At 44.6% G+C, this 19,676-nt stretch overlaps 1 long non-coding RNA gene across 1 annotated transcript; it reads right to left on the bottom strand.

Annotated features, from left to right (window-relative positions):
* Nucleotides 1-704: 704 nt before the first annotated feature.
* On the bottom strand, nt 705-12,821 carry LOC121140840. The gene is made up of 3 exons (XR_005877781.1): nt 12,729-12,821; nt 3,500-3,810; nt 705-1,282 (listed from the first exon to the last, which is right to left on the bottom strand). It is a non-coding gene; the product is annotated as an uncharacterized LOC121140840 (long non-coding RNA).
* Between the last annotated feature and the right edge of the window lie 6,855 nt (nt 12,822-19,676).

Below are 19,676 nucleotides of genomic sequence, written 5' to 3'. Positions count from 1 at the left end.
GAGAGTTCTCAGATGCTGGGCTTCAGCCACACCTACCTCTCTGCAAACATTTTCTATCCCAGCAACTCCAGCTCTGAAATCTTTGCAAGATTTTGTGCTCACCTCCTGTTGCCTATCTACTTTCAAGGTTAATGTACCCACACTGACACTTACCCTGTCCCCTCATCCCCACCACCTACGAGATCTGGTCCTTCACACAAGGACGCCATCAAAATATCTAAGGATTATTCTATTGGTAATTATCTCCACGAGCCCCATATTTAACTTCCTTGTCATTAGGGATAGCCAGTTCCAGGCCCTAAGTACCTGTCAAGTCTATTCCAATTTCCTTATCCATGCTGTCATAATTTTAGTCCTCACTTTGTCATTCCCACCAGATCGGTCACAACATCACACAAACTGCCTTCCACAAACCCTGCATTAGCCAAGAGTCTCCAAAGAAATAGAATCAATATGGCACCTAGAAGGAAAGTTTCCTGTGGAAACTGACACACACGATGATGGGGAACGGAAGTCCCACAATCTGTCCTTTCCAAGCTGGTGCTGTGTAAGCCAGCAATACAGTCCCATCCGAGCAATGAAAGTTAAGAAAATGTGGGTTTGATGTTGTAAATCCCAGTCCGAGTCCAAAGCCTTAAGGACCAGGAGCACTAATGTCTAAGTGAAATGGGAAAATGGCAGTCCCTAAGTATGACAGAGACTTTCTAGTCTCAAGTGGGTTTAACTCAGTGGTCAGGAGCACAGTCACTAAAACCCCGACAGAATCAGTGATATTCCAGGTTCTTGGTGTTGCAAACTCAAAGAGGGAATTTCACAAACAATGGAGAGTAAATTCAACAAGGAGCTTTATTATAAGGAAAAAACGAGTATAGAAAGTAGAGGGAAGCTGGGTGTTGGTGGCGCATGCCTTTAATCCCAGTACTCAGGCCAATCTCTGTGAGTTCGAGACCACCCTGATCTACAAGAGCCTCCAAAGCCACAGAGAAACCCTGTCTGGAAAAAAAAAAGAAAAAAGAAAAAAAAAGAAAGTAGAGGAGCTTTGTCCAGGAGTTAAGACTTTTTGACTGAAGAACTAGATAAGTCTTTGAACTACTGGGCTGAGAAGAAAGAAGATGTGGGCTGACCATCCCAGCTGGCCCAGCTGTAGGTCCCCACAGGATGTCCTTATTTCTCTCCATTATCATGACTGGGTTGAGATTCTGGCACAAGTCTTCAAGGACCGGTGAAGTATTTCATCATGAATAACTTCCGGGCGTCTGGCTATATTCATTAGGTTGCTATGCTATAGAAGACAGGATAAATAAATTCATAAATAACCTAGGACATGAACCAGACCAATGCCTCCTGGTCAAAACCTGTCTGGTGTTTTCAGCCAGGACAGAACAGGTTGATCTGTTTTGGAGGCCCCCACCCTAACTACCTGTCAAGTCTCTATCTCCTCATCTCAAGAGCATGGAAGTGAGAGGCTCTCCCTCCTTCCCTGCCTTCTTGTTCTTCTTGGGCCCTCGGTAGACTGGCTGATGCTGTCCCACGTGTGAGAGAGGCACTCCGCACTGGATCTACTGAATCAATGGCTAAGCTCTTCCTGAGACCGCCACTGGGCACAGCTAGAAGTGAAGAATTGCCTGCTGGCCTCAAAGCATAAAGCCAAGCACCACACTCTCCATCCTGCATCCTCACAGTGCAGACAGGATGGTTGCCGAGATGCAGACAGGACCGTGTGACTTTCCCACCTGCCTGCTTCTGTAAAACTCCAGCTAACTCTGTGCCCAGACCTTTGTCCTTGTCACATCTGCCCAAATCCTCTCTCCAAAGTGTCCAGATGAGCCTCCTTTAGCCGACTAGTATCTACACAGGGTTCAGCTCTTGTGTTACCTCTTTGGGGAACTCTTGGATCCTAGACTAAGTTAGATTTCCCTGTTACAACTCCCATTATACATCATTTTCTTCCACATAGCAGAGACTTATTGTGTGTGCAATTAAATAATTGTATGATCATTGGCTTAATGTCTGTCTGCCCCTTCTATACAAAAAGCTCCTTGAGAACAATAGCAGCAGCAACAACAAAAACCGCAAATCTGTCACCCTGAGAAGTCACACTTAGTAGGTTCTTAATATATGCATTTATTGAATAAATAATAAACGAGCAATCTCTGGAACACAGAATAGGGAGTTCCAGGATCAGGTCCTGCTTCTCACGCAGCTTACCCACTATTACATCCTGCCTGCTCTGACAACCCAAACCAAGCCAGCCAGCCCAAACAAACTGCTCATGGTTACAAACACCAGCCTGTGTCATCCTTTGCTCTTGGCTGTGCTGCAATCTATGTGCGGTGTTGTTCGTCTGGTATTTCTAATCCCTGGCATCTGTCTATTCTTCATTCAAGACTCAGTTGAAAGCATACCTCCTCCATAAGACATTTCCTCCTCCTCCCATCCAGGTAGAAATGACCACTCCGCCCCCACTTGGGCCACCATAGTATAATTCAGGTCTTGTGGAAGCAACAAGGTTTAATGAGGTATGGCCGGAACCTACTCATCTTTTTCATTAGCTGAGCTCCGACTGTTGGTGGATTTTGGTTCCAGTGAGTGTGCACTGGGGTTTCCAACTTCTTGTGACCCAAAACCAATACTTAAACAGAGACACAGGGGTAATAGCAGAAGTGCAGATAGTTTACCAAGAAACAATGTACTTCCAAGACCAGAAAGGGGCCAGAACTGGGAGGATGTTTAGAGGGTCAGTCGCAAACACTGTACAAACTGCTGGGAATTTTTATATCCCAGGCTTTGGGGTCATTCACATAGCATGGGTCTTTTCTGTTCATGCTCTATTTGTTACATATTGGCCTTTGTGGCAAAGAGCCTCCAGTCTCTGTGCCAACTGCTTCTTTAATATGCTAATATCGACCTCACTCTCCATGCAACTCTCCTGCCTCACAACAGTTGGGTATATTCAGCTTCAATAAGGAATCAGTGAAGACGAGGGTCATCTCAGAAGGTGAAAACCTGCTTTCCATCCCAGAAGCACATAGAAACTGTACTTGGGGGCTTGACTCTTTTTGTTTACTTATTTTCTTTTCAACTTCCTAGGAGCTCTCGTAGTGTAGCAGAAACAGCACCAGCATCACAGCTTAGGGCCCCAATTTCCCAGCAAGCCCCTGGTCTTTTGTGAAAACATCTAACCCCCACTCAGTGTGCCTGCTGTCAACTTGAACAGAATTGCTTGACGCAGCACAGGATTGGAAGTCTGCAATTCCAGATTTTGAAACTCCCAAATCTCTGCCCAAGTTCTGTGGAGTCTTTCTCTCGTCTTCCCCCTGATTTTCTCTAAGTTTATGTCTAGTTCTGTTATTCAACAGATGACTTTCAAAGCACCTTAATTTTTTTTCAGATTGCCCTTTTGCATTTCTATAGCAGAACAACAAATTTGCCTCAGCCTAGCAACCTTACACTAGCAGTCCAAGAAGTGCTTTTAAGAAAAGTTTCTGGTATGATTTACCTTCCAAAACTATGAAATAAAAAGCCTTGGCCCAGGGCTGAAACTGCAAACATGAAGCATTCCCATCCTACTTTCTTTGAAGACCAGCAGATGTCATCAGTGATCTGTCCATTACGGCCACCTCCCAGGAATCCTTGGGTTCAGCGAAGTCCCTTGGGGATCTGATTGACAGCATTTTCTCCCCATCCTTTAGATAAGTATCGGGTGTGAGGTCTGGGGCTCCATCTGTCTTCTTATGGGCAGTTCTTTTGAGTGGTCACACAGAGCCAGGGCAAAGTCATCGGAGTAACCAGGACAACCAGAAATGACAGCTGGAAACACAAAACAGCCAATAAATGTAAACCAGCAAACACTTGTTCATACATTTCTGGTCTATTTCAAATTAAAACCCACCCTTCCCAGGGCTACAGGTTGTCCTTGAAGCACCTCCATGTCCAAAGGAAACAATGGCAGGAGGGTTAGAGTATTGTAAATAAAAAGGTCTGATGAAGGTCAACAGCCTTTACTCTAGACTCTGCTGCCAAGTAGAGACAGGTGGCAGGCTTACAGCCGCAGGTGGTGAGGACTCTGTCTGCTAGCATGGAAGGGGGCCCCGTCATTTCATTTTCTGAGAATCTCGTGTTTCCTACAAGTTCAGAAAAGACCTACAGCTACCTACATCTAGTTTTTGCCCAACTCTTGTCCATATTTTATTTCTAGATTCCCACTATAATATTTCTCTAAGAGCTGGAAATTCTAGGTGATGTGGGCGGTGAAGGAGTGACTATATCCTAAGACTCCACAGACTCGCATACTAACTTAACAAATGACAAATGCTCTTCAGTCACCACAGTAGCCAAGGACATCCCAAACAGAAGCATGAAATTGGCTCGGCCTTTGACTATTTCATCTACCTCTGTGTGTGTGTGTGTGTGTGTGTGTGTGTGTGTGTGTGTGTGTGTGTGTGTTCATAAGATGAAATATGAATAGCATCTTTGTTTATTTGAACAAATACAGCCCAGATGTAAGTCTTGTTATTTAAAAAAGAAAATTCTCATTATTTTCCTTTGGCTATCACTACTGACTAGCTTTTTACAGCTCAACATAATTTTAATTAAGCATAATTTTGGTTTTATTTTTAGATGTTCAAATGTTCACAAACAGACCAATAGGCTCCCCCTTATGCTATTTTCTGTGTCTTTCTCTATTATTCCTAAAGCATTATTGCTTTTCCTCAATAAATATTCCAATGTAGTCTAGAGTGTTCCTCAAGAATGGAAATCACTCTCACTCTAGGGAGCTCTGCTTTCTTTTAGTGGAGAATAATAGCTTGGGGTTTTCTACTGTGAAATTTGCATCCCTGAAAAGCCTTGCATTCTGCAAATCACACACTACAAACCAAGGACAGATCAAGTTAAGGAGACTACTGACAGGTGGGCAGTCTCAGAAGCAAGAGAGGAAATCATCTGGGACTACCCTGGCAGGCAGCTAGAGGCTGCCAGAGGCAGCTAGAGGCAGCTAGAGGCAGCCAGAGGCAACTAGAGGCAGCCAGAGGCAGCCAGCGGCCGTACCCATAGATGTACCATGCACAACAACTGGAGCAGGGAGGCAGCACAGTCGGTAGGTAAAGTGCTTTCCACACAAGCCAGCCTGCAGTCCATCGCTGGGCAGAAAGACACAGGAGGACCCCTGGGGCTTGCCAGTAAGGTAGTGCAGATGAAATAGTTAGGTGGAGAGCAATCGGGGAGATACCAGATGTCAACCTCTGGACACACACACACACACACACACACACACACACACACACACACACACACACACCACTGAATGGAATACTGACACAAATGGAGCGGAGCTGTGGGATGCTTGGACAAGGTACACTGATCCAAAAATGTCCTGGCATGGATACCCCTCTGTGGGCTTCCCTGGGGCTCTTGTGTAGATACCCTGAACTAGTCTACATTATGGGAAAGCTTTGTGAAGCTATCAAACCTCCCCTTCTCTACATGTACACCCCCCTGCTCTTCCTGCTCCTGAACCTGAGCTGACCTGCTTCAAACAAAGAATACTGTGGGGATTCTGAGAATATCAGTTTACAGCCTGACCTGGCTGTCTTAAAATGTCCAGAATCAAGCCAGCCACAGTGTAAGGGGTCCAGAGACCCTAAGACAACTAAGGTATAAGGAAGTGCAAACTAGTCCCATGGAAAAAACATAAAGACATCATGTGTCACCAGCCCGAAATTGATCGAGACAGCCTAACTTGGGTACCCAACATTTAAATCATAACAATGGTTTCTGTAGTGGCCACAGATTATTATAGAAGTCAGATAGTTTTAGTAAAAATAAAGTAGGCAGGCAGTGGTGGTGTATGTCTTTAATCCCAGAACTCAGGAGACCAAGGCAGCTGTATCTCTATGAGTTTGATTTGAGGACAGCCTGGTCTACAGAGTGAGTTGAAGGACAGCAAGGTTATACAATGACACCTGTCTCAGGCAAAGAAACAAAAAATAATAAAGTAGTCAAACTCAGTGTAAAACACAGTTCTCATCTCAAAAAACAATAAGACATAGTTTATTCTGAGCCAAATATAAGTAACTATGAACCACAAACCCATGTTCATGATGCATGTTACAATGAAGAAGTGGTTACACAAACTTTTACAGTTACAGAACAAAAAAAAGTCATAGACTGAGGTCTATATATACCAAACACTCCAGAGGGTACATCCGGCAGCTTACAGCAAATCAGAGAAATCCTTGCATAGATTTCACACGTTGGTTGGCAACATGCTTAGCTTTGGGATTGGAGCTCTGCTAAGTTAATACAGTCTTTTCCCTAGTAGTTGGAAGGATTTTAGGTACAGAGGTAAGTAACTGATGGCTATTAAGGATAGCCCACAAGATTCTGGATCTGTAGTATTGGTCTTCCCACAGTCATGAAGCTCTGGCTAGTCAATCAGCTTTATAGAATCTACGTGTGACTTTTTTTCTTTCTGGAAACTTGGGTTTGTGCCATCAACCTCAAAGCTCTGAGAAACAACAATGAATTACTGTTTTTGAAGCTGCTCAGTTTGTTTATGCACAGTTAATCAGAAAATAGGTCAATATTGTTTTGGTTGATCTTGATTGACTAGACGGAATTGCCATGGAGACCAGTGGGGCATATCTCAATTCCCTGATGTGTCTGTGGAACTGTCTCCAGAGATTAGTCATCAAGAGGGTTCTGGTGTTATGACTGGGTTTATTCCACAGTGGATTAAAATGTCTTGGTGTTGTTAGGAAGGGGAAAGAGGAGAGGTGGGATCTTGTCGGAGTCAGCAGGCTAGAGGGGGTACATCCTTTGGGGTTTATGTCTGGCACTGATCCTCTTCAGTATCCCTCTCTGGACTTCCAATTGTGAGGTGAGATGCTCTCATACTGCCACAGTGACTCAGCTCTCTGAGACTGTGAGCCAAACGAATCCTTTCTTCTTAGTTGTTTACTGTAACGAGAGCTTTCTGTCCCAGCTGCTCCTGTGGCCCTTGAGCCCCAAATAAACACACAGATGCTATCTTAGTTATAAATCTGTTGGCCAATGACTAGGGCTCCTTACTGGCTAGTTCTGTCTTAATTATTAACCCATTTCTATTAATCTAAGTATTTCTGCAAGACCTTATCTTACCAGAGAACACCTGGCACATCCTATCCTCCTGGTCCCTCATGGCAATTCTGTATGCCTATGTTTACCAGAATTCTCCTCATCTCCTAGTCTGGCCTATCTTCCTGCCTTATTGGCCAACAATTTTTTATTCATCAACCAATAAGATAAATATTTACACAGAAGGAAATACCCCATCAGTTTACATCAGGTATTTTATCAGAGCAATGAGAAAAGTAACTAATGTAAATATATACTACTAGAGTATTAACATCAGGTATGAGGGCACAATAAACTTGACTGCTGAGTTATGGGACTGAGCTATGATAAAGGTACAGCTGGGAACAGTCTCCTTGACATTCTTAACATTAACATTTATTAAGTTTAGTCTCTGGATTGTTCTGTGATGTACCTAATACAAATTGTAGTTCCTATACCAGACCCAATTTTGATTCCCTTCCTTTTACAATTTGCTAAGCTGCCATGTGTGAAGGCTGCTGAAAAGTGGTGCACTTCCCACTGAGCCATCAGCAATGCTGGTAACTGATTAGAACTTGTGTGTCGTGGAGAGGTTAGAATGTTCCAAAGTCTGGAGCCACTTTACCTGGGAGCATCTTTAAACCTTTAAATAGTCATCGGTTGTTCTCATCTGTACATGGCAAAGCATCTTTGTAACCCTTAGGTAAGTCCTCTGGGATAGACAAACAGAATCCCTAGCTTACAATCAACCAGTGGACTAAGGATGCTGCCATATAGTATCTGAGGCCTAAGTGGATGGATTCCAACTGAGAGAGAGCTGTGTGCTGTCTAGTTTTGTGACAACTTGACACAAGCTAGAGTCATACCCTCAATAGAGGGAAAAAACCCTCAATTGAGACAAAGCCTCCATAATATCTGACTGTAGGCAAACCTGATTTTCTTAATTAGTGAATAATGGGGGAGGGCCCAGCCCATTACAGATGGTGCCTTCCCTGGATTGGTGATCCTGAGTTATATAAGAAAGCAGGCTGAGCAAGCCACAAGGAGCAAGCCAGTAAGCAGCACTCCTCCAAGTCCTCTGCATCAGCTCCTGCTTCCAGGTTCCTGGCCTGCTTGAGTTTCTGCCCTGACTGCCTTCGATGATAGCCTAGGAAGAGAAAGAAACCCTGTCCTCCCCAGGTTGTTAGTGCTGTTGGTGGAGGTACTGTTTCCTAAGACAGGCTGTACAGGCCAATGTTTTCCCAGGTTCAGCTACCCAGGTACTCGGAAACCACTGAGACTGTGGTCCAAGGGGCCCCAGATGCTGCTCAAGTTAACAGCCGGCCTTGGCATTAACCATGTGATTCTGGTTTTGTAGGTGTACAGGGAGAGTTACAGGATCATGAACAATACAGGGCCAGGCAAGGTGAGGCAAGATTAAGATCACTGACCCTGTAAAGCACAATGCTGCGGGGCTGAAGCCTAAGCTGGAACAGAGCCCTGAGTGTTGAAAATGTCAATCATGTGGGATGTCTGTGGAGAAAAGCCATGGGCAATGAGCAGAGTCAACCAAGAGAGAGACTGCCCACGTGGAGTGGGACTGCCCACACTCATTGGACCTCATCCTGCCACCACACACCCCAGATGATGGGTGCAGGACTACGGGATTTAATGTCCATGCTGCTGGGTTTGGGTCTTGCTTTTGTTCAAGTCTCTTTCCTGTTCTCTCATCCATCCCCTTTGGGATGAGAGTATTTACACTGTGACATTATATTCTGGAAGAATTTTATAGGGACTCACAGCTAATATTTTGCCATAAGTCCCAGAAGAAACTGAATTTGTACTTTGCAGAAATATTGAAACTGTTAAGGTTTTGGAGAAGGCCTGAATGCATTTTGCATTATGGGATGACTAAGAACCTTTGGTGACTGGAAGTCGGAAGGATTATGATTTGAATACAGAGTGTGTCCCTCATGTTTTGAATGCATAGCCTCCAGTTGTCAGTACTCTTCGGGAAGGCTATGGAAACTGTGGGGAGTATGGCCAGCAGAGATGGGTCACTGAAGGTGTACCTTTGAAAGTCCCTCAGGTCCCCAGTCCCCTCACTCTCTGCTCCTTATTTGGGACACGATGAAGATGCTCCTTTGTCACCTGCTTCTGTTACCACAGTGTTCCAGTAACCATGGACTGAACCTCTGAAACCACAAGGCAAAGTAAGTCAGACCCATAAATTGTTTGTCTGTGGGTTTTTGGTCACAGCAATACAAAAGTAACTAATACAGACACCAAAGTATCAGTGAAACCTAAACCTGCTTCTGAAGCATATTCCATGCTGTACCCAGAAAGGGTAGGAAAACAATGAAGCTTGGAGTGGGGTGTTGCTTCTTGTTCCTTACAGAACTGTATGGAAATCCTTTACATAATAAATTCAAGGTCATCCCTGGAACCAGTAAGGTGACCCTTAAGCTACTGCAATTCATGTCATGCAACATCTAGATAAGGAACTCACTGGATGTCCTGGCTGTTTTTTGTCAACTTGACACAAACCTAGATATATTGGGGAAGAGAAAATGCTTAACTGATAAAATGTTTCCATAAGATTGGCCTGTAGGTAAGTCTGCAGGGACATTTGCTTGAGTAGTGTTTGAAGTTCGAGAGCCCAGCCCACTGTGAGTGTTGCTGGCCCTAGGTAGGTGGTCATTGTTTGTATAGGAGTTTGAGTACGAAAGCAAACTGGGCAAGTCATGAGGAGCAGGTCAGTAAGCAGCACTCCTCCGTGGTCTCTGTTTCAATTCTTGCCTCCAGCTTCCTCCCTTGAGTTCCTACTTTCTGTCCTAATGCCCACCATCCTCGTTGGGGTGTGACCTAAGAATGTTAAGTCAAACAGATAAGCCCTTTCCTTCCTGAGGTGATTCCAAATAGTGTTTTATCACAGCAATGAAAACCCTGACTAAGAACTAATACACCCTTCTCTTGCCCACTGTACTCCAAAGCCACATACAGAACCAAACTTAAAAAAATGTAGAATTTCATGGAATCTTGTCCATGAATTACTGCTTTCAACTGAAAAATGGTTACACTGTTGCTTTAAGTAGATAAGGAAAGCCTGCAGAAGCCTGCAACACTCTGGTCATTAACACCTTTATCATAACCGGTTCAGGGAAGATGGAGATGGGAAGAATGGACTCAGGAGTTCCCAAAATATCAGCCCAGAGCTTGGTGTAGAGGTTAGCCAGGCTTCCAAATCAGATGGAAAGTTCCACATTTTATTTTTGGGATGCATAACCACTTATGAGTACTTGGTAATTTCCATAAATTCTTTATTTTCTTGTGAAATTAAGCCATCCTCTGTCATGGAGAGATGCCCTTAATACCTAGTGCAATTTTTTCTATCTTTTTTTATATCTTGGTAGTAAATTTTCATTCAAGTTCAATAATTTAATCACTTAGTAATTACCTAAGTACATCTATAAAGAAAACAGAGTTATACCTTTATTGACTGTGGCAATGTTTTATTATCAAAATATTGCTTCCATTCTAAGAGTTGGGGCTTTTTTGCTGGACCACACAGACAGAGTTAACAATACTCCTTGAGGTCACTTGAGACTGCTCTCCTACTGTGTCCTCAACCTGTTTGTTTAACATGACTTGAAGAGAACAGAGTAGCAGCCAACCTCACTTGCCTTGGATTTCCTACATAATCAACATTTACAACCTAAACTAACACACAGCTGCAATCTAAGCTATGTACTCTTCCATGCCCCTGGCCCAAGAGTAATGCATATGCGTTTGAATGTGTGTTATCATCATCATTTGCTGAAAACAGCAAATATAGACAGAAAACAACCTTATAAAATAAGTATCCACCGTAAGTGTTGAATGCAGCATATATTGCTAGATAAACAATTTGTTTGTACAACTGTTTTATTTAGGTCAGTTGTGGTCAGCTGGAGTCAGTAACTCAATCCCTTGTGAAACTCTTTTAAATGTTTCTGTGAGGAGGACCTCATCCCTCCCCAGTGTGATGCTTTCTGTGCTCTTCAATAAAGAGAGAGCAGGGCCCTTTGTTAGGGACAGAACCACTAGACAGCCTTCAAGCAGGCACAGATTCTGACTCATATAACAGACAGAGATGATGGAAAACACAGGGAGAGCTAAGAGAACTCAAATCTTGGTTCCCCTTGACACTAATGTATCATACCCTCTGAATGTATGATAAATGTGTTCAAAGTGACCATAATTGACCATGTAATTTTTTATATTTATAACTGCTGGTGATCAAAGCCAGACCCTCCAGGATGCAAGCAAGGCTAGCAGTGAACCTCTGAGTTATGTCCCCAGTACTATGGACAAGTTTTAGATTTTTCCAGAACTTTTTTCCCCCTCTGAATATACTTTTCTGTCTCTGAAGAAAAGTTTTTATATTTTCTATATATACATATATTTGTATGTTTTTAAGACAGAGTCTTGCTATATAATCCGGAATGGATTTGAACTCATTGTGTAGTGTAGGCTTGCCTCAAATTGAGGCAACCCTCCTGCCTCAGCCTCCTGAGTGCTGGGCTTACAAACGTAAGTAGACACTCCTTATTCATAAATGTTCATAGAGTAAATGTTATAGGCATTCAACAGATACCGATAGAAGATGTACATAACACCCAGGCGAAGGCACACAATGTTAAGTACTTTCCATCTGAAACAATATTATAGGTGTTTCGTGACCCTTCGAGCACTTTGTCAATATGATAATTGCCTCCACATCAATTCATAAGTGCTTGTCACATCCCCTGGGTACCCTCTTCACACCCTTCAGCGGTTAAGAAATGAGGTTCTGATGCTGGCAGGTGGCAAGGGATGTGAGAATTATGCAGAGGATAAGAACACATTGCCTCTGCCCCTCTGTTCCTGACTCGCCCATCTGTTCTTTCTCAGAGCTGATGTAGGACCTGAACTGACACTGAGGAGGTATTATTCTGGCTTGGAGCAGCTCCTAGTGGAACAGTGACATCAGTCCGATATAACCAGCCGCTGACAAGCACCTGTTCTGGAGATGAGGAATCTGAACCACCGACTGTAGCATTTTCCGCCCAGATCACCTAGTTAGCTCTTGTTTCCAACCAGAATTCCCTTGGAGTCGGGAGAGTTGCAGGGGAGCATCAAATGAGTCTACCCCTTATCCTCACAGCCACTGCCCTTGCTGCTTGCCTGCCCACTGGACCAGGTGATTTTAAAAAGACTCTTTGCAGGATGTCACAGCATGCTGCAGACACTATCTGTCTGGAATAAGCAGCTATCTGTGGTGGCAGATGGCCCTGATTGTCTCCTCGCTGTGACAGCTGGCTAAGTCTTGCAGGTGGATTTCATCCACAGTTCCCAGCCTGAAGCATCATGTTCCTGCCATCTGAGATGACCTTGCGGAGCCCACCCATTTCAAATGCCAGGGCTGCTTCTGCCCACTTCCCCTCCTCCCCTCTCCAGCACTCCCGTCCAGTCACAGAAAGTCCTGTGGCTCACTCTCTCCTGCTTCCTGCAATTCGCCACTATTGGCTTTCTCCAGGCTTACCTGGGCACAAATTGTGCCAGGCAGCAGCCATGACCATGAATAACGCAGCAATCGGCCCTTCCCTTTTGTTTTTAGCAGCTCGTGTGCTTACTCTGAAATTGTTGCTGTCTTCAGCAGTCTCAAAGCAGCTCTCGGAGGTCCTTTCTCTCTGTCTGTCTCCTTATCCAGCTCTCTGCCAGCCCAGCAGGACTGGCTCTACCCATCAGGCCTTGCTCCTTTCCAAGGAAAAGACAGAGCAGATCAGAGGATGCTGAGAAAGAAAGATGTCCCATCAATTCTCTCCTGTTTCCTGAGGGAGATATTTGGCCAACAGTGCTGGCTGCAGCTATGGTTTGGTTTGGTTTTTTAATTTGTGCTGCCAAACTTAGCAAATAAAAATACAGGCTTCCCAGTTAGGTTTGCATCTCAAATAAACCATACTTTCTTAATATTAAGCGTGTGCCATGCACATTATATCATGAGAGGCTTATCTGAACCTTAAACTCAGCTTTGTGATCTATATTTATCTGGAAACCCTATTTTAATATTCAAACAAATAAATGGGGTGGGGGACCTCTTTCTTGCAGTGTGAGGACTTTTTCTGCATTTGCAGTGAGGGTGGAGGGAAGGGAGGGTCATGAGCTTCCCTTGCTGCAGGAAAGAAGTATGCAGCTGTCGGGAGAGTTGCAGAAATGCCTCTTCAGAGTCTGAGCAATGACTTACACAGTAGTGAAAGCAGAAATTCACTCCCACCCAGACCCAGGGGAGGGGGGAATTTTAGAATATCGAGTCCTCCCTGCAATTGCCAAGGAAAAACCAAAATGTGACAAAACAAAATACTTGTAGATATGATTTGGTCTCTTGCCTAGAAGCAGAGTTACTCAGAGAGAGAGGATTAGGTAAAACTTGCACAGTTTGCAAAGAGCTTTCCCGAGAGCCTCCCAGTCTATTAAGTTCTAACTCAAAGACATCAGAGTCCATCCTTGACCTCCCTGTGGACCTCATGGCTTCAAGATGCATCCGCTTTGATTCTGGCTGACTCAGCAAGCTAGAAGGGATTACCTTCCTCCATTCTATTCACTATGCAACCCATGTAAAACTATACTGTCTGAGCAGGGATATAGCTCAACTTGGTAGAGTGCATGCCTAGCCTGCAGGAAACCCTGATTCAATCCTCAGCACTACATTAACTTGGAGTGGTGGTGTATGCCTGCAATCCCAGGATTTACATGCCTGTAATTGTAGTACTCACATGCCTGCAATCCCAGCACTTAACATGACTCTAATCCTGGCATTTAGGAGATGTAAGATTAGAAGGTTAAGGTCACCCTTGGCTAAATGAGAGCCCATTTCAAAGAGAAAAAGGAAAACCCTACACTACCATAAGCATTTCTCTGGCTTGCTAAATTGGGTGCACACATGCAGGCAAACCCTCCAGTATTTAAAAGTCAATCAAGCTAAACACCTCTAACATGCATGATGTCCTACGTCCACAATGCCCCTGAAACCTCAGGATGGGGGTGGGATGTGAAGGAGTCAGGATGTAAGGACTGGACCAAGCCAGTATCTCCAGAGAGCTTTGATTCTTAGTGTGTGTGGAAGACACACCCCACAAATCCAGGCATGTGCTGTGGAGGGAGATCAGCTTCAGGTTTGGGAAGGAATGAGGGAAGGGGAGTAGGAATGAATGAGAGACAAGGGAGGTGGAAACCCATGTGCAAGACTGCTGCCCATATTTTAATATAATTCATGGATTTATGCAGAAGGAATGCCAGTGTATTGTTTAAACCATACATCTAAATAATAGCAGTGAAATTGCATGCAGAAGAAAATGGGCTACAGGCCCACATGGGTCACTAAATAGAAAATCAATTTGCAAAATCATGAAAAAAATTCTATTTACATTTAGTTATGAGGACCCAACAACTTAGGACAACCTAAATCTACAGATGGAGGCATGGAGAAATTCTGTTCTTTGAACATGTAATATTCTGAAACTCAATACGTGGGCAAAATACAACACACTGGAAGAAATTAAAATGTACATTCATTTGTATATGAATAAGATTACCATTAAGCAAGACATAAAGTAATTCCTTTAAGGGCACTGTGAATCCTGATCCCTGAGGCAAACTCACAGATGACCTTTCTTATGCTCCATTAAATCAGCAGAGACAAATATTTTCCACTGGGCAGCCTGAGCGAGCTGCGGCCCGACAGAAAACCTTCTAACTCCACGTTCCCCTTAGCCCACGATGCTCTTTGCTGGTTGCCCTGCCATCTCCACGCTGGCCTTATCATTTGCTGTTCCCTTCGGTGCAACACTGGTTCCTCTCTGTTCCTGGAGCGTGGCAATGGCTTCACCCTTTGCAGTATGAAGTGTATCGTCTGCCATTTCTGCTTATGGTTTCCTTCATGCATGTGTGTTCATGGGAGCTAGCGAATGTTCATGTGTGGGGTTTGTATATGTGTGTGCATGTGGAGGCCAGAGGCCAACCTTGATGTTATTCCTCAGGTCCCCTACTTTGGTTTTTTGTTTGTTTTGGTTTTTTTGTTTGTTTGTTTTTTGAGACAGAGTCCCTCACTGGAACCTGGGACCCTCCAATTATGTGAGGCTGACCAGCAATCCGCAAGGATTTTCCTGACTCTGACTCCGATGTTCTGGGATTACAAGCTCCTGTACCACACATGGATGGGGATCCCAGGATTGAACTTGGGTCCTAATGTCTGTGGGGCAGGTGCCTTATGAAATGAACGCCTGCTGCAATCAAATGCAAAGCTGGTTTTATACTGTGATGAAGATTGCGGCTCACATCTCACCTCTGCCCATGGGTCTTCCTCTTCTACCGTGTCCAGGACAATAAACCCCAAAGCATTGTCCACCAGCTGGTGTTTACTGTCTTCACAATGCCCAAAGTGATGGACACTCTCTTCAGTGACTTCCCAATACGGACAAAACTTTTATGTACTGTAGCAGACATAAATAAGTAAGCCAGCATTCCCAGACTCAGGATAGTGACTGACACACAGTACTTACTCAATTCATATTTAATGACTGAACAAATAAACTTTGAATAGGGATAAACCAAATGGAAACGGCACTTTTCATTGGCCCAGGGAACCCAGAGAGGAGGGAGTCTGCTTCTTCTACACTTAGTTGTTCTCTACTTGGGGTGGTTTCACTTCCTTCCTTATGTTCGTTCCAGGAGAGCAGCCTGGACCAGGGATTCGAGCCCCACATTCATTGGATGTTCACTAAGGGTTTGCAGGGAATTACATGGCAGTCACCTCTCTCAACAGCATCACCAAGGGCTGGATTCAGAGTGTCTTCCATTGACCCAGGAAGACTTAGGTCCTTTATGCCCAGAACACAGAGCTGTTGAGGAGGGAGGTCGTGAAGAGATGGAGTGAATAGTTGGGTAGCTGCCCGTTTCAGGCATGGAGAATTGTGGGAAGTGGGAAGAAGAAGGAGGAGCAGAGAGTGAGGTGCGGATCAGAAGAAGACTGGGGGGCTCCATGAGAACCCAGGGTTGGTTGTGCTGTAGCTACCTCAGAGGCTACACACACTCAGCAGCCTGGGCAAGAACAGCCCCAGTACAGCTGAGGAGACTCAGTAGCATGTGTGATAAGGAAACTGGAGGGCAGGCTGCAGGTTCCCAGGGCAGCCATTTGTTCTTCCTGATAATGCAGCTTGGACTCAGGCAACCCTGCAATCAATGACCCAACCAACAGGTTAGCCAGGGCAAGTTTCAGACCTTACAAAGTTGAGACAAGGGACCGCTGATTTCAGCCAGAGGGTGACGAAGGGATGAACAGCAACGGACAGTCCAGAGGTCCTTCCTGTACCACCATGCCTGAAGATCCCTCTGCACAACAGCCCCTCAACAAGTGTGGCCTCCATCCTCAGACCTGAGGGGCAAATGGAGCATGGTGAAAATCACAGAGATAATGTCATCCTGGTGAGACTGTCCCAGCAGTGCTGACAGACGGCCAATTAACTTTCAATTGACAAAAAGTTTGAATAAAAAGCTGACAATTTAGATGGGAAGAGCTAGGAGCCAGTTTTCCTTGCCCAGCCTAAGTTATCTTCGCTACCCCCATGTGATGGGAATCGGGAAGAAAATATACATGAAATAAAGAGACTTTGCTCTGCTGGTCTGAGTGGCGAGTGTGATTCTGTGGCTCTGTTGTGATCCACCCAAGAAGAGATCCTTAGCTCTAGACCAATATCACAGAGATTAGGGGTCCTGAATGGCCCTGGGCAGATAGAAAGTGCTGTGCAGATCTGCTACTTGGTATGGGGCTAACGCTTTGCTTCCTATGTCTGTCTGTCCTGATCCATGACTGTAAGTCAGGGGCTGCAAACTACAAATGCCTATGAGGACCAGACAGGTAATAGAGGTAGGTAAAGCCAGCCAGACAAGAGTCTGGGGGCTCTGCCTCGTCTACACAGGATGGTGACAGTCTGCATCTGGAAGACGGGAAAGGCAGTGTCTCCACACTGGGTTATATTTACCATGTATTAACAAGTAGCTGATCTCACTTGCAGTTCCCAGTATCCCTGTGAGGGAGGTGCTGCCATTGGCCCTATTTTAAGATGAAGAAAAAGACTGGAGTTATTTCCCCCCTTGGGGGCCAAAGAACTTGACCATGGTCCCACAAATAGGAAGTGACAGAGCTGGGATTCAGACTCAGGCAGTCTGGCACCAGGGCACACTCGACCATAGCAGTGTGCACACTTTATTAGTGCCCCTCTTTAGTCAGAGATCAAAATGTGTGTGTGTGTGTGTGTGTTTCCCCAAATAGTCACAGCACGTTTAAACTCGCAGTTTCCTTTAAAGTAGCCAAGTTGGGATACCTGAAAACTTCTTTTCAGACAGAATTTCCATTGCCTAAAATACTGTCTTCTGTTAGGACACTTTCAAAGAGGTCTACCAATCACCTAGATTGTTTTGCAGATATATCTTGCTTTCTGGTGAACCTGGCATTTCCCGGCATGTTCTTGTCATCTTCCCCAGATGTGGCTCTGAATCACTTCCAGCTATTTTCAGACTTTGCATCCATTCTGATTGTGTAGTGTTACACTGCCTGGGAAGTCATGGGGGAGTGGGGGTTGGTGTTTGGAATCCATTGAGCTTTGCTCAGGGCCTTCAAGGCAACAATGTTTGAAGATATGCATCAATCCACCTGTTCATGTTTTCATTAGTACAAAAAAGAAAAAAGAAACAGTAAGAATGTAAGTCTCCATCTCATTAATTTTACCTGGGATGGAGAGTCTGGGTCACTCTGTGAAATTATCCCTTATAAATTCTGTCCTATGAGATCATTCATCTTTTATTCTAGTGCTAAGAAATGTCCACTAGGTACAGAAAGCTTGAAGAAAATGAGGCCCACAGTAGGGCAGCATCTGTAAAACAGCAAAAACCTGCAAAGGAAGATCATGCCCAATAGGTCACCTCTCCAGGCTCTTGCTGTGTTGGTGGCTGTGTGTGACGTCATGGTACTGGAAGCATCTGTCCTATGCAGTTTCCCTGTCACTCCTGTGACCTGGAGCACATCCCAATATAGTTACAAGCTGCACAAGAAATGTGGTTTCTGTAAGCAATTGAAGAACGGAGAAATGTGAAGAGAACCTGAGAAAGAATCCATGGATGGATCCTGGATGGATCCTTCTACGACTTCTAGCCTCACTGGAGGTGGGATGGAAAGGGAATGGTGTTACCTTGGGGTTGCCCGTGTCTATCCCATAACCACCGAAGATCAAAGCTGTGAGGAATAGCTTTAAACCAGGCAACCTATTTATCATTCTGTCTCTTTTGAAATCTGTGTTGGAATAAGTTCATTTTCTCCCTATCAGTTTTCTCTGAATTTTTGTTTATTTGTGTGTGTGTTTGTGTGTGTGTGTGTGTACAAGCGCAGATATGTGTGTAGGAATGCATGCAGAGATCAGAGGTCAACCACATATGTCATCCCTCAGGCTCTACACACCTTGATTTTTGAGACTGAGCCTCCCCCTGGCTTGGAGATCTCCTAGTTGTCTAGGCTGGCTAGCCAGTAAGCCCCAGGGACCCACCCATCTCCATCTCCTCAGCACTGAGGTCACAAGCACATGGCCGATGACACAGGCATCTTGATGTGCATCCCAGGCATTAAACATGGTCCTCCTGCTTGCAAAGCTAACACTTTACCAAGGAAGCTGCCCCACCCCCACCTCTCTCTTCCTAAACATTCTCTTTTGATCCCTGAAGATGCTTGAGCATCTACTACTCTTTCCTGCAGAGTCCCTCTGCTTTTTTCCTGTAAGTGTCTAAATTTGAATTCATAACATAAAATTTGTCTTTCATCTTAAAGAGGTAACAATGATATCAACTTTTTTTACTTAGGAGTGTGTGTGTGTGTGTGTGTGTGTGTGTGTGTGTGTGTGTGTGTGTTCCTGAGACAGGATTTTATTGTGTAGTTCAAGGATGGCCTCAACCTCAGAGAGATCCTCCTGCCTCTACCTCCCGAGTGCTAGGAGTAAAGGTGTGCAACACTGTGCCTGACCAAGTAAGAATATTTTTTCAAAGATCACCTAAAATTGCCATGAAACAAACTTTTTTAACTTAACAGAACAGGGAAAATGAGGAGAAAAGGAGGAGGAAGAGGAAGAACCAAAGCTGCCAGGTGTGGTGAAACATACTTGTAAACCCAACATTCGGGAGGCAGGTGGATCTCCAGTTCAAGACCATCCTCAACGACATAGTGAGTTTAAAGGCAGACTGTCTAAAAATGAGAGAGGGGGATGGAGAGTGAGAGAAATAGAGAGTGAAAAGGTGAGAGCAAGATCGAGAGAGAAAGAGAGAGGGGGGTATGCTCCATGTCCTATACAAAATGTTGCTGTCCATAGGGTCTGCCCACCACAGAAAGGAATAATCAAGTTCATGAAGACAGAGGAAAATTGGTGATTAGTAGCATCCCGGTAAGGAGAGAACTCAGAGATATTTAGTGGATGTAGAGATTTGGCTTCTCAGTGTGAGAAGGTTCTGGAGAACCACTGCCCAACAATGTTGTGTGTAGATCA

This window comes from Mesocricetus auratus, unplaced genomic scaffold (genome assembly GCF_017639785.1).
Source record: "Mesocricetus auratus isolate SY011 unplaced genomic scaffold, BCM_Maur_2.0 Super-Scaffold_100006, whole genome shotgun sequence".
Classification (NCBI taxonomy): Eukaryota; Metazoa; Chordata; class Mammalia; order Rodentia; family Cricetidae; genus Mesocricetus; species Mesocricetus auratus.
This window is presented reverse-complemented; position numbering and strand designations above follow the sequence as displayed.